General features: G+C 37.6%; 1 long non-coding RNA gene across 2 annotated transcripts; it reads left to right on the top strand.

The window, feature by feature from the left end:
* The first annotated feature begins 7525 nt into the window (after positions 1-7525).
* LOC128257364 (uncharacterized) lies at positions 7526-9284 on the top strand. 2 transcript variants are annotated; one of them, XR_008267861.1, is made up of 3 exons: positions 7526-7993; positions 8431-8846; positions 8908-9284. It is a non-coding gene; the product is annotated as an uncharacterized LOC128257364 (long non-coding RNA). The 2 variants fall into 2 exon arrangements; XR_008267860.1 differs by lacking the exon at positions 7526-7993 and adding an exon at positions 8212-8358.
* Positions 9285-13878: the final 4594 nt, after the last annotated feature.

Below are 13878 nucleotides of genomic sequence, written 5' to 3'. Positions count from 1 at the left end.
TTTTGGTTTTAATGGTTTGTTCATGTAGAGTTTGAATAATAGTCACAGTTGCCCTATTGTTTCTATGGGGAAAAATCATACATTTTTAATTCAAGTCTGCGCGAGGGTCGCCAAATTATTTGGCAAATGGGAAAAATACTCACAATGACAAATGATTTATGAAGCCTGGGGGAAGTATTCGGATTAGAGGGGAAGCGGAAGCTCTTAAGTGACAATCTTGAACGAAAATCGATTTTAGCCCAACTTGATAGTGTTCAAATTGAAATTAATTAACTTGGCAAAAGCGTGCCTAGAAAGTTAATAAAAGAATTACGATTGAAATTCTTCTAAAATTCCAAACTAATAAATGCTGTTCATATTAAAGACATTGATGTAGTTTTAAACTGTTTATATAGCTTAGAATTTTATATTTTAAAAAAAGAAAACCAACAAAATAAAACAAGCTAAGTTCTTGGAGTTTCTAGAAAAACAATAAATTGTTTTGTTAGACCGTTTGAACCCGAATAAACCAAATAATCAAATCATAATTTGTTCTTATTATTTCACAACATAATTTGAATGTCAATGAACTGTTCTTCTTAACTCCATGAGTACATGAGAATTATTTCTGTTCTGTGGAAATTAAAACATTTGAGATGCCTGCACAGAAGGAGCAACGTGGAATATATCACAATTCAGAATGCCCTGCTGGAAGGCATTCGATTTCTATTCCCTTTAGTTGGTTCCTCGGATCCGGGAATGCCGACTGGATCCCGCTGCCGGTCATGGCCATGGTCATTGGTCTGAGTTCTCGTCTCGGAATTCCCCCATCTGGCATTTCAATTACAACAGATCCAGCGCGATCTAGACCTAATTGATTGACTCCGGCGCAGGAAGGTGCTGATAATATTTATACCACGTACAATTTGGATCCTCTTGCGCCCGCGCAGAATGCAATTAAATTGCATTTTCCACAGAGAACAATGAGCAATTTTCAAAGATTTCCACGCCGGCACTCAGCACGTTTCCTACATAAACCATAAGCACCAGCAAGTAGAAGATGATGATGGTGGTGCAGCTGCTCCAGCTTCATCCTCCTTTCCGAGTTTTTCACAGTTTTCAGAGAAGGAAAAATTATCTTGAAGAAGGAGTCAGAGCGGCAACGCAAACGGTAAACACGAATCGCAAAGGAGTGAGGAGGGAGGGTGTTCGGTGCAAGTAACAAGTGCAACGTGGCACATTTTCGAAAGCTCCTCCGCCACTCACGATTTTCACCCCAGGCAAAAGCCACCAGGCAGCATATATTTTCCCATTTCCCTCTGCTCGTCGGGACAACGGGGGTCTACTTTATATCTGAGGGCGTTTGTAACAAGCAAAAATAATTAATTTCCAAAATCATAAACCTTAGGATCAATAGGCCAATACAAAAACAATACGGCGACTGGCTTTTACCACATTCCTTGATTAAAAAATAAAATTAAAAAATCATAAGATTAATATATAACTTTGGGTTAACTTAGAAGGTACTAGCGAAAGAGGTAAAAAGTTATTTTATTTAAGACCTACTCTATAAAACCCTTCTTATGCTGGCTAAACTTTATTTTCTAACGTATTAGAAAAAAGCTACTATGTTAGTAAGCATTTCCGTGCTTAAAACTGCTTTAAAGTTAAAATTAATGTAAAGCAGATAGTCTAATAAAGTAAAGGACACTGTTCTAGTCGCTACATTTCTGTGATCACTCTTGGTTCTTGTTTTTGTTGCTTTATTTAATGGAGGATTATCCAGCAAAACAGTTGCAACAGTTGCATCCATCAACTGGAGAGCGGTGGTTTCTGGCGGTGTGGTGCTGGCCCTAACTTCGTTTCTTTTTTTCTAGTTTTTTTTTTTTTAGCTGTAGTTGTCAACACAAAAGTTTGCAGACCAAGGAGGTTGGCGGGATAACAGCAGAAGAAATCTCAGCAGGCGGCGCCAGTTGAATGAACTCAACGGAAAAGCTGAAAAATGGTTCAGTTTTGTTGGTCTTGCTGTTCGCATTTTTGTTGTATTTTTTTGCGGCCAGGTAATGATGATGTTGCCAACGCAACGCAGTAGGTTCCCTGTGAAAGGAAACGAGGCCAGACACAAACGCTGGAGCAAAATCAGAAACTGAAGGAGGGCTAAGAGAATAGCAGCACAAAGCACTGCGAGAAGCAGGAAACGAGCCACAATAGGACAACACCGGGATGTTATGGCATACACGCGAAAAAGTATTTTGAAAATCATAAAAGCCTATAATATATAATGTGATCTGCAAATAAATACATAAATCAAAGTTTATTTGCTTAGGTAAAATTTATTTACAACAAAATATTTTTATTTAGAGTTTTAATTTAAAATGTAGCATTTGTTTTCAGTGTGGTTTCAGATGCACCGCCAGTGGGAAATTGGAAATGGGAGGGATCGTTCGTAGCAATGGAGGAGGAGCACCAGCAATTGGAACAGGAACTGTCTTAATCCCGCAATCAATGGATAGTGAGAGGCAAATATGCCCTCCAGCTCAGTCGAAACCATCTGCAAAAACTATCTAAGAATCGATGGATCGAGCAGTGCGGGGGAGCTGCGCAGATCATCTGGAAGCTACGTCCAACCGCATCCACCAGATGCAACAGCAGCAGAAGCTGCCGCTGCCTTGGGGAATATTTCTATCACATGCTGGCTAGCACTTGGTAGCATCTCCATTGGAGCCCCACTCATCCTGCCCAACTTCTTCCACTTGTAAGTCAATGGCGTGTAAAATAGCTGGCGGGCATTGTCCGGACATATGGACAACGAACGGACCGTGGACACACGGATGGACAGCCGAAGAAACGAGACGAGAGCGCTGCTGGCTTTTGCATTTGCAGCTAAATCAGAGATGACCGATCGCAGTCACTTTCAACATAATCATACAAACACGTAGCTAAAAAGTGTAACCTCCAAATTAAATCGCTTTACAATTAACATATACCTTATTCCTGACATTTTCCATTAACACATTTTTTTGTAAAATTTCTGGAGAGATTGCAATCTACTTTGAAGTTGTGTTTTGGCAAAAATTTTAGCCATTTACTTGCCCTCTAATAATACTATTTTCCGATGATTTTTAGAATTTCTAGTAAAAAGTTCTTAAAATGGTCTATACTATTAGACCGAAACGAACCAATAATAAGCTAGCTCATCTCTGGCTGCTGGCGGAGATCTCCGGAGCAAGTGAACGGCAGCAATTGGGCTGATCGAGGAGCCTGAAGTTGCATGTGGCTGGAAAATCAGAAGCAAATGCAGCTGCTGTTCTGATCGCCAGATCGAGATGATCATGATTATGGGGATGATAATTATGGAGTTGTTGTGGGTTCTGTTGTTGTGTTGCCACTTGTGTTGGCCGTTGTGCTAAAATTTAATAAGTGCTAAAATAATCAGCGCTGGCTTTATGCAAACTTGTTGCAATCATTATGTGCTTTTCGTCTCTATTGTTGTAGTTCTTGTTGGCCCAGTCAATGAACTTGGCAGTGCTCGCAGTGGTTGCTGTTGCTGTGTTGCTCCGTTTGTGCAATGTGTGTAATTCAAAGCGAAATTATAATGTTGAAAAAATTGTGGCCAGCGAAAAACGAGTTGTATACAACAGAATCCCCATTCCCATTCCCCCTATTTCACAAACTACTACTCCAATGACCCCACTTCCTATGCCCCTAGCCCTTCGTCCGTCTGAATATACCCTTTCAGAGGGTATTTTACTTTCAGCAGATATATATAAAGAGACTGGATACTAGTCTCTAAGTTTAAAGACATTTATACTTAATTATTAGCATTTATCTCCTAGTGTCAGTTACTGTATATTTAACTTTGTTTAGTAAATATTTAGTAAATAAATTCATAAATTTAAACCAATTACTGAGTTTAGTGCTAATTTGACAACTGGAATACATCACAAATGTCACGAGATTAACTATTTTGCAAGGGTATTCTTAAATTTGTATTATTTCTGATTCCAAGCTAGAAGCATAATATAATTTTTTATGACACAGAGAAAATTCTTGTTGTCGCCGCATTTTGTTGTTGCCAGTAATTAAATAAAATTATGTTACAGACCTGTCTCTCTATTTTTTTCTGGACGAAGAACCAGCCCCAAGACGAAGAGTGAGTTGACAAAAGCTGACACGCGAGAAAAAGGGGAAAAGCACGCGAGCGAAAATGGTAAACATACTCGTATAAAAATAGTTTTCAAATGCGAAATGACATTTGACAGGGGAAAGATGGGGGAATTGAGTGTCATGCACTTGACGTCATCTGGCCAATGAAATGGGACATAATTTGATTAGCACTTGCTGCTTGAGTGATATGAATTAAAACTTTCATACAGTTTGTCACAAAATATTAACAATTAAAAACTAATTATTAAATGTTTTTAATACTGTTTTAACTTTATAATTATTTAGAATGGAGAGTCACAACTGTTTATCGTATAATCATAGAAGGTCCGTAATTGAGAGTTGAACAATTTGAAATTTCTACCCCATGCTGTCGCTCACCAAGATCTAACTTTACAGCTTCTTTATCTGGCCCATTTCAATCAACCTTTATTTTCGATTTCCAGCTCAAACGAATCCAACTCTAAGACAAATAACTCTATCACAATTGAAATATCATCGCAGTGAAGAAGAAGCCGTAGGAAAACGATCGAAACAAATTGGCTGAGCATTCGAAACGCATAAAACTTCATTAAGCTCGTATTCTACTTTTTCCAACTACCAACAAAGATAATAACGAGCTGTGCGCGAGTGCAGCTTTTACAATTAACTTGAAAGACCATAACACAAAGATACGAGGCCGCCAGATAGAAAGATGAACAAAAGCAAAAACTGCAGGAGCGGCAACACAATCTATGATGACGAGGGAATGGCCCCCAACCTGGACATGCACAGAAAAAATCTGTGCTGGACTTTTAAAAGTGATAATACTAATTTGACTGTTATATTTGGGTTATGGCAAAATTTCTTTTATTTTGAAATTTAAAATTTAAATAGGTCTATTAGGTATTTTTTATTATCTTGACTGAGATAAAATAGAAATTAATATGGTTTTCTAGAGGTAAAATCTGACATTTAATATCAAATCAAAAATGTTTTTTTTTTTGGTGCATAGAGCAACAGTTGCGCCGCTTGAGAGCATCCGTTTGTTGAAGTCCAGGGACGGCTTTTATTATTATCATTGTTCTGCCTCTGCTGGTTCTTTAGGCCATAGCTGCTGATGTTTCTGCTGCAACGAAAGTAGACAAACTCCGGCAACAAACTCAAGTGAATTGCAATGATAGAGAGCCCAGTCAACAGCAGAAACAACATAAGAACCAGAGGCAACCGACATAGAAAACTATTAAAAAATACAAGAAACTAACAAAGAACAGGTAAAATGTAGTACAGTTGTTGCTCGTAAAAAGTGTTATCTCATTTTATAATTATTTGGAAATTGGAAAACTTGTTTCATGGAAAGAGATAGAAATCCTATTTATATACATTTTTGGCTTAGATAATAAAATGTGTATTGTTTTAATAATAATAAACATAAATAAATATCTAGCAATTAAAAGAATTCTCTAGCAATTCTCTTTTGGTGTTTCAATGGTTTAGGGTAAAAGAGATAAAGTAAAAACTCTACTCTCAACCCACCATAACTTAAGTGTAGTTTTAATGTCTGGATACTAAAAGCCAGTGATCACTGCAGTTACAAAATTGGATGTTCAAGTCTGACTGTTGGAGTGTTTGACGCTCGTCATCGACCCCACCCCATGTTACCTACGATCCCCACACCCCGAAACCCCAAACATTGCTTTTTTATGGTCGTGGGCATGAAATTTGATTCTCGGAAGAGTTCATTTGTAGCCTAGCGTTAAGGTGAGCTGATGGAATTGAAATTGGAATGTCTGCACCACGCTCGAATCCAGGTAACTTAATTAAAGTGCTTGCGCCAGGGTTGCCGCGCAATGCAACTGCATTTGTTAGGGTTGCCGCGGCAACAGACAAATAGCGGAAATCTCATTGTTAGCCATTACTGAGCAATAACATTTGGTAATGGCGATGGGCGTGTCCCTTGGGGGCGGATTCCCTGAAACCGGCAGAAGTTGCCAAGGCTGTAAATTCGCTTTTGCCAAACATTTTTCACAGCCCTGTTCAGCCAGTTACTTTTGTTTTTATTACTTCCTCGTTTCGCACTGTTGTTCTTATTGCTATTGTTGTTATTCCCATCGACATTGCATCCCCGTGGGAGCTTGCAGGCGCCCGAAATTGCAAACACAGATGGGGAGAAACTAATAGTATTAGTACAACAGAATACTCAATTTTTAAATTAATATTTAATCATTTCTGAGAAATGTAACTAAATATTAAATATGTACAGTGCTTCAACGAAATAGTGATCAATAAAAGCAGAGGGTGTTCACTTTATCGAGTTGTTTACTGTATTTGAATCATTTCTACATGTGCATTACATTCATAGAAAAAAAATACATGGGTAATACTTGCTAATGAAATTGAAAATTAATTACAATTTGTGCACCGTATTAGTTATTTAATTGAGCTTATATTAATAATAAATAAAAAACTAAGAACATGATTGAATTGTCATTTTTGTTGATCAACAAAATGTAACCATTTGAATGACCCCAACTGTTTTTTGGCATTGCACATGTAAATAAATTGTGAAAGAGAGACAGCAATATGTTAACTCGATCTGCGAAAGAGATGGCTGCAGTGGCAGTGGCAAACAACAAATAACAAAAGAAACAATAGCAAAGCTCAAATTGTTTGCTTTTGTTGCCGACGAGGATAAATGCATTGATTTCTGACAGTCGACAGTCGGAAGCAATAGCTTTTTTTTGTGGCCAGGCAAGCGTGAAGAAAATAAGAGAAATGAAGCCCTTTGGGGTGATTTTTCCCCTCTCCATGACACCGCCCCCTCTCTGAAACATCGCTCAATTGGTTACTCCTTTTGTTGTTTTAATATTCCGCTTTTTATGGAGTAGAAATAGCAATGAATTTGCTTTTTAAACTCACAAGTGCAGGAAATAATTATATTGTTTTATTCAATGCTTGCCTCAAGATTTCGTTGATTCATAGATATTTTATAATTACCTTGTTAGTTTTATTAATTTCTCCAAGCCATATTTGTAATTGTAATTTTTATGGTGATGTATTAAAAATAGAGTAGTTTTTGCAAATTGCAGACAAGTAAGTTAAGTGTTTGAATAAAAACAGAATAATTTACGCCCACGAACAATGTACGCAAGACACCAACAACAACAAAACTGTGGGCAGGAGCGTCCGCGCAATTATAGAAAGACCACTTTTTTTCAATGAAGGAATTACTTACATGTTTTTATTTTAAAGTCCATGTACAAATGAATGTCCATTATTTAAAGTTATTGTAGAATTGGAACCAATTTTCGCACTTTTTATATACCGCGATTTATATACCGATCGGCTTGCTTAAAAGAAGAAGAAGAACTTTTCAACTAGAAAGGGATGGCATTAGTGTATGTACCTTCGTTAAGTATATTCAGTGTTGATAAATTTCCAAAGGATCTCATCGCAGAAAAACGTAACGCCTTTGTCGCTTTGTTAAAAAGTGAAATTTAAATTAAACGGGAATCTGCAATGTTTTAAACCGACCGACAACCCCAATTTTGCCTGCATTTTAACTGGAAATTTCGCTGACGACCGCAGTTGGCTTTGCGTTTTACGTTTGAAAGGATTATGAACCGGTTTACTTCGCCTCTGCGCTGGGCGCATAAAAAACAAGGGGGCTTAACAATCCGACTGGTCAGCGAACGATTCTCAGTGGGTGGTGGGTGGTTAGCAGTGATTTAAGTTTCGGGGGTGGCTTAACCTCCCTGAAGACCACCGCCTCGAACCACTGCCCCCGCCCACATCACCGCCCACTTCATGCAAATGGCCAAACATTAAGGCGACACTTGAGTTGTGTCTACAAACAGCTAAGTTCAATATGGTAGTTTCAGATCACTGAATACAATTTTGTTAATATTTCAAAAGCATAAACCAGAATTTATAAATTAAAAATGAATTTATATACGGTAGATTATCACGAAAATAGTAAGTTAGATACACTAATTATTTAGTTTATACCCTATTAAAACAACAATGTAGTATTGAAATTAAGGAAATTATTTTGTTACCGTATTTTTCTGAAAACTCAATGCTGTGCGGTGCATTAAATTTCAAATTTATACATTTAATTGTTGTTTTTTTTATTTAATACTTACTAAATTGCTCAGAATTTGTTTATTTATTAATACAAAAGTGCAGTTAAGAACAAGTAAATCAACATTTATTTTTCACTTTGTTTCCCGTAAGGTAAATAAAATTGAAATTATTTATTTCTTAAACATTTTTAACATATATTGTGGTGACCTCATCTGTTCACAGCTGCATGTCAAAGACAGGCCACCCCGTTCCTGGCCAATGCAAATGCAAATGCAAACAATGGCCAAGGCTGCGACGGAAGAACAAGTCACGTGCTGCCCGCTCCGGGCTCCATGTGTCCGTATTCCTGGGCCCTTGTTCCGTACTCCTAATAAGCGGCAAATAATTGGCAGACGAACTTGAGACTACGACTACCCCAATGGCATGGGACGTGGCGATTGCCAGTGGCAACTGCAATGCCACTAAAAATCGATACCAACCACCACACAGCCACCCTGCAGGTTGTCGATCCTTGCTGGAATGTTTATTTGCTTGTTTGTTTGCCTGTCTCCTTTTCCTGGCCAGCCGGTTTCCAGCCGCAATGCGAGTGCCAGAGAGAAATCCGCTCTCAATTGCAGTTGCATTGGCCTAAAGTACAGGTAAGCCATCAGAATTAAGTTTTCCTGCCCCAAATGACTAATAAACTTAATACTGTGCTAGGTGAGCAGACTAGATATGGGGACATTTTTTACCTCAAATGAACAGCAATTAGAATTTCCGGTTATAAACCCTGTCAAGAACTGAAAAGCGTTAGCCCAGAACCACGTCAACTGACCAAATTTGAGTGTCAAGCCCAGGCAACAGTAACTTGAACAGGGAGGGATTTAAAAGGCAACATTTTCTAAATCTATTATGCAGTTTGTTTAACTCAAGCTGCGCTCCTAAAGATGCCACATTGAATATTGTTTTTGGCCATACTACATTGCAATTCAGGCACAGCTAATAATTTTAAAATTTGTTCAAAACCATTATTGTTTAACCTGCAATACATAAGCTCTAAAACAATTCTGTAAATATAAAATATCAAGTTTAAATCTGTAGGTTCTGTATAGCTAGTTATCAGCTGGCAAATTGTTTATGTAAATTGTCCTATGTAAATAACCATCACACTTAATGCAACTCGAACACACTCCCAATCCGCTCCTGTAACTTGTAATGACAAAAGCACACGAACATTACGGCATTAGTAGTTGCATTCTGTCGCCCTGCTCAATGAACCGTTCCGCTTGCTGCAGTGGGTCCGTCTTTGGCAGCAACAATTAATATGGCCAGCGATGCGAATCTAATAATGTGACTACGATGACGACAATAGACCCGCTCCACGAGTACCCGGCTCGCCAGTTCTCTGGGTTATGTAAGCAGAGTAGCGAACAAAGCTTGGCTCGGTTTTTCGAATCCCGGGCAGCTGCAAAGTGTGATATGTGGCCGGTTCTAACGATACGTCATTCTGATATATGCCCCGAGGTGTGGACTGTATATATGTACATACGTTTATACCACTTTTAGGTGCGTCATAAATTAACACTACCTCTGTCTGTTGGCCATTCGAAGATAGAGGCCCAGTGGGCGGTAGCAGGGCTGAGAAATACAGCAGAGGGAAAACAATTAACCATTGCATGTCGGTCGTGCCCAGAACTGCTGCATCGAGATCCATGGACCATGGTCAGCAGCGGTGGTGTTCAGCGGTTGCGTGAGATCGCCGGTGGATGATAACGAGCGGTGGAATTTGCAGTGGCTACAAATAAGCGATCGTTTATCTCAATGGGCTAACATGATCACCGAATGTTTTGCTCTTATTGGGGAGGGAAAACCTAATGGCATCGATTAGAATTAGTTTTATGGCCCTTAAAGTAATAGAGTTTGATTTTGTTATTGCAAGCACATCAAGTGATAAACACGTCTGTATGTTTTCAATGATTTAAGTAGGCTCTATACTTTACTAGCGTTGTTTACTAGACTTAATTATGTTTTAAGAATTACAAATACTTTGTCTCACACTGAAACACTTTCTAGATATTTATAGAACTTCCAAAATTTGACACACCTACATTTTGCGAATTTTATACAATCTTCATTATTCGGAAAAATTCTTAAAGTTGTTGATTATTATAATTATATAATTTTAGAGAAAACTACTAGCTTTAGTTGCAAATACTACTTTTTCTTAAACCAATTTATAAAATATTTGTTTACTTCTAAAAATGTTTTTATCCTGTTTAAGAACTTAATTTGCTCTGCGTATAAGATGAGTACGCTTTGCAAATAAATCTTGATTTCTAATCTACTCATTCGCATCGAAACCATAACTCTCACTCTTAATACTCCCCAAATCCAATAAATCGGCAAAACAAAAGTGCAGCTAAGCTACAATAACAGTTAAGTGCTAGAAGCATGCATAAAATCAATAAAGTTGATTTCTAGTTTGGAATCAAAATATACAAATAAGGGAAATGCCAAATGGTGGGAAGATGTGCAATAGCACGGACCAACATCGAAACCGAAATCCCTAAAAAGCGAAATTTAAGAGCGGTTCTACTCCCAGGACCGCGTATTCCTATTCCCAGGCGATGATAATCGGACGGACGGGAGCTAAAAGAAACTAAGGGTGGTTACGACATGGACATGGCAAAAGTAACCCTCCAGTGGTAACTGTAAAACTGCAATTGCAGTTGAGCCGAACTAAAGGGAAGCAACCCCCGATGAGGAATCCAAACCCCTCGAACAATGGCCCATCCTTCGCCTCTTTTATCCCTTCTGTTATTCGATGGTGGCGCATTTGCAATGACAAACAACAATAAAAATTCGATATCGAGGCGATCGATCAATAAGCAGTTGCCAACACACACGCAATATCTTTTGCGTGAAATTTCAGACAAAGCGGCGACATATTTGGAAAGAGAGTTTTTGAAAAACAGGATTTGAAGGAGGGAGGGAGGGAGAGCTATGGTTATGACCCACATACATATATGGTGTGCTCCCTAGATCGGGATAGTAGCGGCAGCTGCGCAGGCGCCGCGATTCAAACAGGGTTGTCATCTCGCACACAGATTCCCTGCTGATTTTGGTGGTTGATTTCACAACTGAGTGTCTCTCAAACGAAACTGGGTACAGTAGCCCACTGGACTTATCGTCACGTTTATGCGGTGATTATGATCTTGAATAAATTCGGTATAATTTTAAATAAAAATAAAGGATGTAAGGATGAATAAAAATTTAAAATAACTAAACGTTTTATTGTCCTTATGTTAAGCTTAAAGTATTTTAAACTGGTTTGAAAATGTTTTTTTTTTTCTTTTTTAAAGAATAAAAATGATCTTGAGCAAGAAATATTATATTTAAAACTAAAATATTTGGTTAAATTCTTAAGAAATTTTAATCATGCTTTATTCTGTAGATATATAGAAATATATGTTAAAGATCAGGAGTCTAGTGAAAAATAAAGATTAATTTAAAGTACATACAGAAAAATTCTGACTTGAAATAAACTAGGAATAGTAAAAATATGATAAATTTGTATTTTTAAACATTTTCTATGCTTTCAAAAAATTCAATGGATTGACGCATAAACTGCAAAACATGTCCTCATCACTTAGATACGAACATTTGTCACTGGCTTAAATATGGCTCTAACTAGTTTTCCATCCTAAAAAGGGGTGACATGCGACGTTTGTCCAATTTGTTGCGCAATCAAACCGTCGCCTGGACTCCGCTGAAAAACGTGAGTGTCGCAAACCAAGTCCACGTCCAAGTCCAGGTCTTTTAGCTGGTAATTGGTTTGTCATTATAGCTAAATCGAAGCGGAGAAAAGTGCAATGAACTTGGGCTGAAAATACGAGAGATTTTTTTTTTGTTGAATTACAGAAAGAGGGAAGGTTCAGCTGCCTTGCCTTCTGATCTTGGCACGTTCTATTAGGAACCTCAACCCTCCCTTTCAACCTTCGCACCTTTCCTCCTAAACGATTGTTTCCTGGCATCTGATGGGCCTAGAAAACAGCTGACGGGAGAATAAACCTTTCTTTCCTGTTTTACAGTGTTTCATTTCGAAAATCCCATCCGTGATGAAGTCCTGGCTATCGCACCCAAAGGATCATTTATAGTTATGTCCAATTTTTCCCATGGCTCGGTCAAAGTTCGGGAAAGATTTATGGGAATACCAATTGAAATGCCAAGAGCTCTGGTATCTGCAATGGGGGGCTCTAAAAACCATTTCCATACCGAACAGTTTCTCTATAATGGTATGAGGGTGCTCTTCTCATTCTTTTGTTGTCCAGAAAACTACCAAACGACGCCAAGTACGAGGGGAACTGTATTCTATACAACTCTCTAGACATGGATGCCGTTTAACGACCCAACGAAAAGCACAAAACTCAATGATTCAATGATACTTTATCGCCAAACTTAATCTTCTTGAGAGGGGGGGGACTATGAAGTGACATTACATAAGACGGGTGTGTTGGGTAAAGTGAAGCACCCAAATAATGAGGGCTATATATTTCATGAGAATGTTTCAATCAGTGCAGCAGTTTATGAAAATTTATATTGGTGCATGATGTAATTGAGTATTGATTTTAAAGGGTTAACTCAATTGCTACGTTGTGGTAATTGTGGTGTTCAAACATCATATAGGGGTAAAGTAAAGTCAATAGAGAAAGTTAAGAATATCAAATATCTGTAAAGTATTTTGAATATATATAGTTTATGACATGCACAGAAAATTATTTTTCGATCGTTGTTGACAATTATAATTTTTACTATTTTTTTCAACACATTTTAAAATTTTTATTTTTTTTTCATTTGTCAGTTATTTTTTTTTATTTTGTAAAGAGCATGAAAAATTTGATTTTGTAAGGACAACGATTACCCGCATCTTCCCTTTTATTTATTTTTGGTGTGTAAATCTTAATCGAATTAACCAAGGGGTCACAGAAATCTGTGAACTCATTATTAACTTGATTGCCCTTTGTTGCTATTGGAAAATAATCTTTCTCTATTAAATTTTCTTCAAAATGAATTTGATGGTGGAACCTTAACCAATTCCAGACGAACTCTAGTTTTTAATTTAGTTTATCACTTATTGTTATTTAATCCTTTGCCCAGGCCACCATCCGCATCCTGGACAGATGTTTGTCTAGCTCCAGTGTTCCCTTTTAATGCCTTGTTCGCGGGATTAATGTGAGGACAAAAACCAGAGGGTGGTGATCAGGGGGAAAGCATGTGTGCTGATTTTTGCACTATGGTGGGTCTTAAGCCGTATTAATTTTCAATAAGTGCATTGAGGTCTATGAAATGTTTGATAAATGGCGCAGCGGGTTAATCCTGGATGTTGAAAAGGGACGAAATGCAGCTATCCTGTAAACGTGACTTTCTGGAATCGCAACGTGACGAGCCAAATGTAACCACTAATTGGTTAATCCTTAAGCTTAAAATTCCATATTTTAATATATGAGTGAATTTCTACGGACCAAATATGTTTATATATATTTAATATCATTTGCTTTATATGTGTTATTTTTTCACCAATAACTTAATTAATTTTAACAATCGTATGTGTTTAAACATCTTTAATAAACTATTTTGTTTTAATAATTTTAGTTTACTAAATTACTTGACCTTTTAGAAAATTCATAAATA

The sequence above is a fragment of the Drosophila gunungcola genome (assembly GCF_025200985.1).
Source record: "Drosophila gunungcola strain Sukarami chromosome 3L unlocalized genomic scaffold, Dgunungcola_SK_2 000002F, whole genome shotgun sequence".
Lineage (NCBI taxonomy): Eukaryota > Metazoa > Arthropoda > Insecta > Diptera > Drosophilidae > Drosophila > Drosophila gunungcola.
This window is presented reverse-complemented; position numbering and strand designations above follow the sequence as displayed.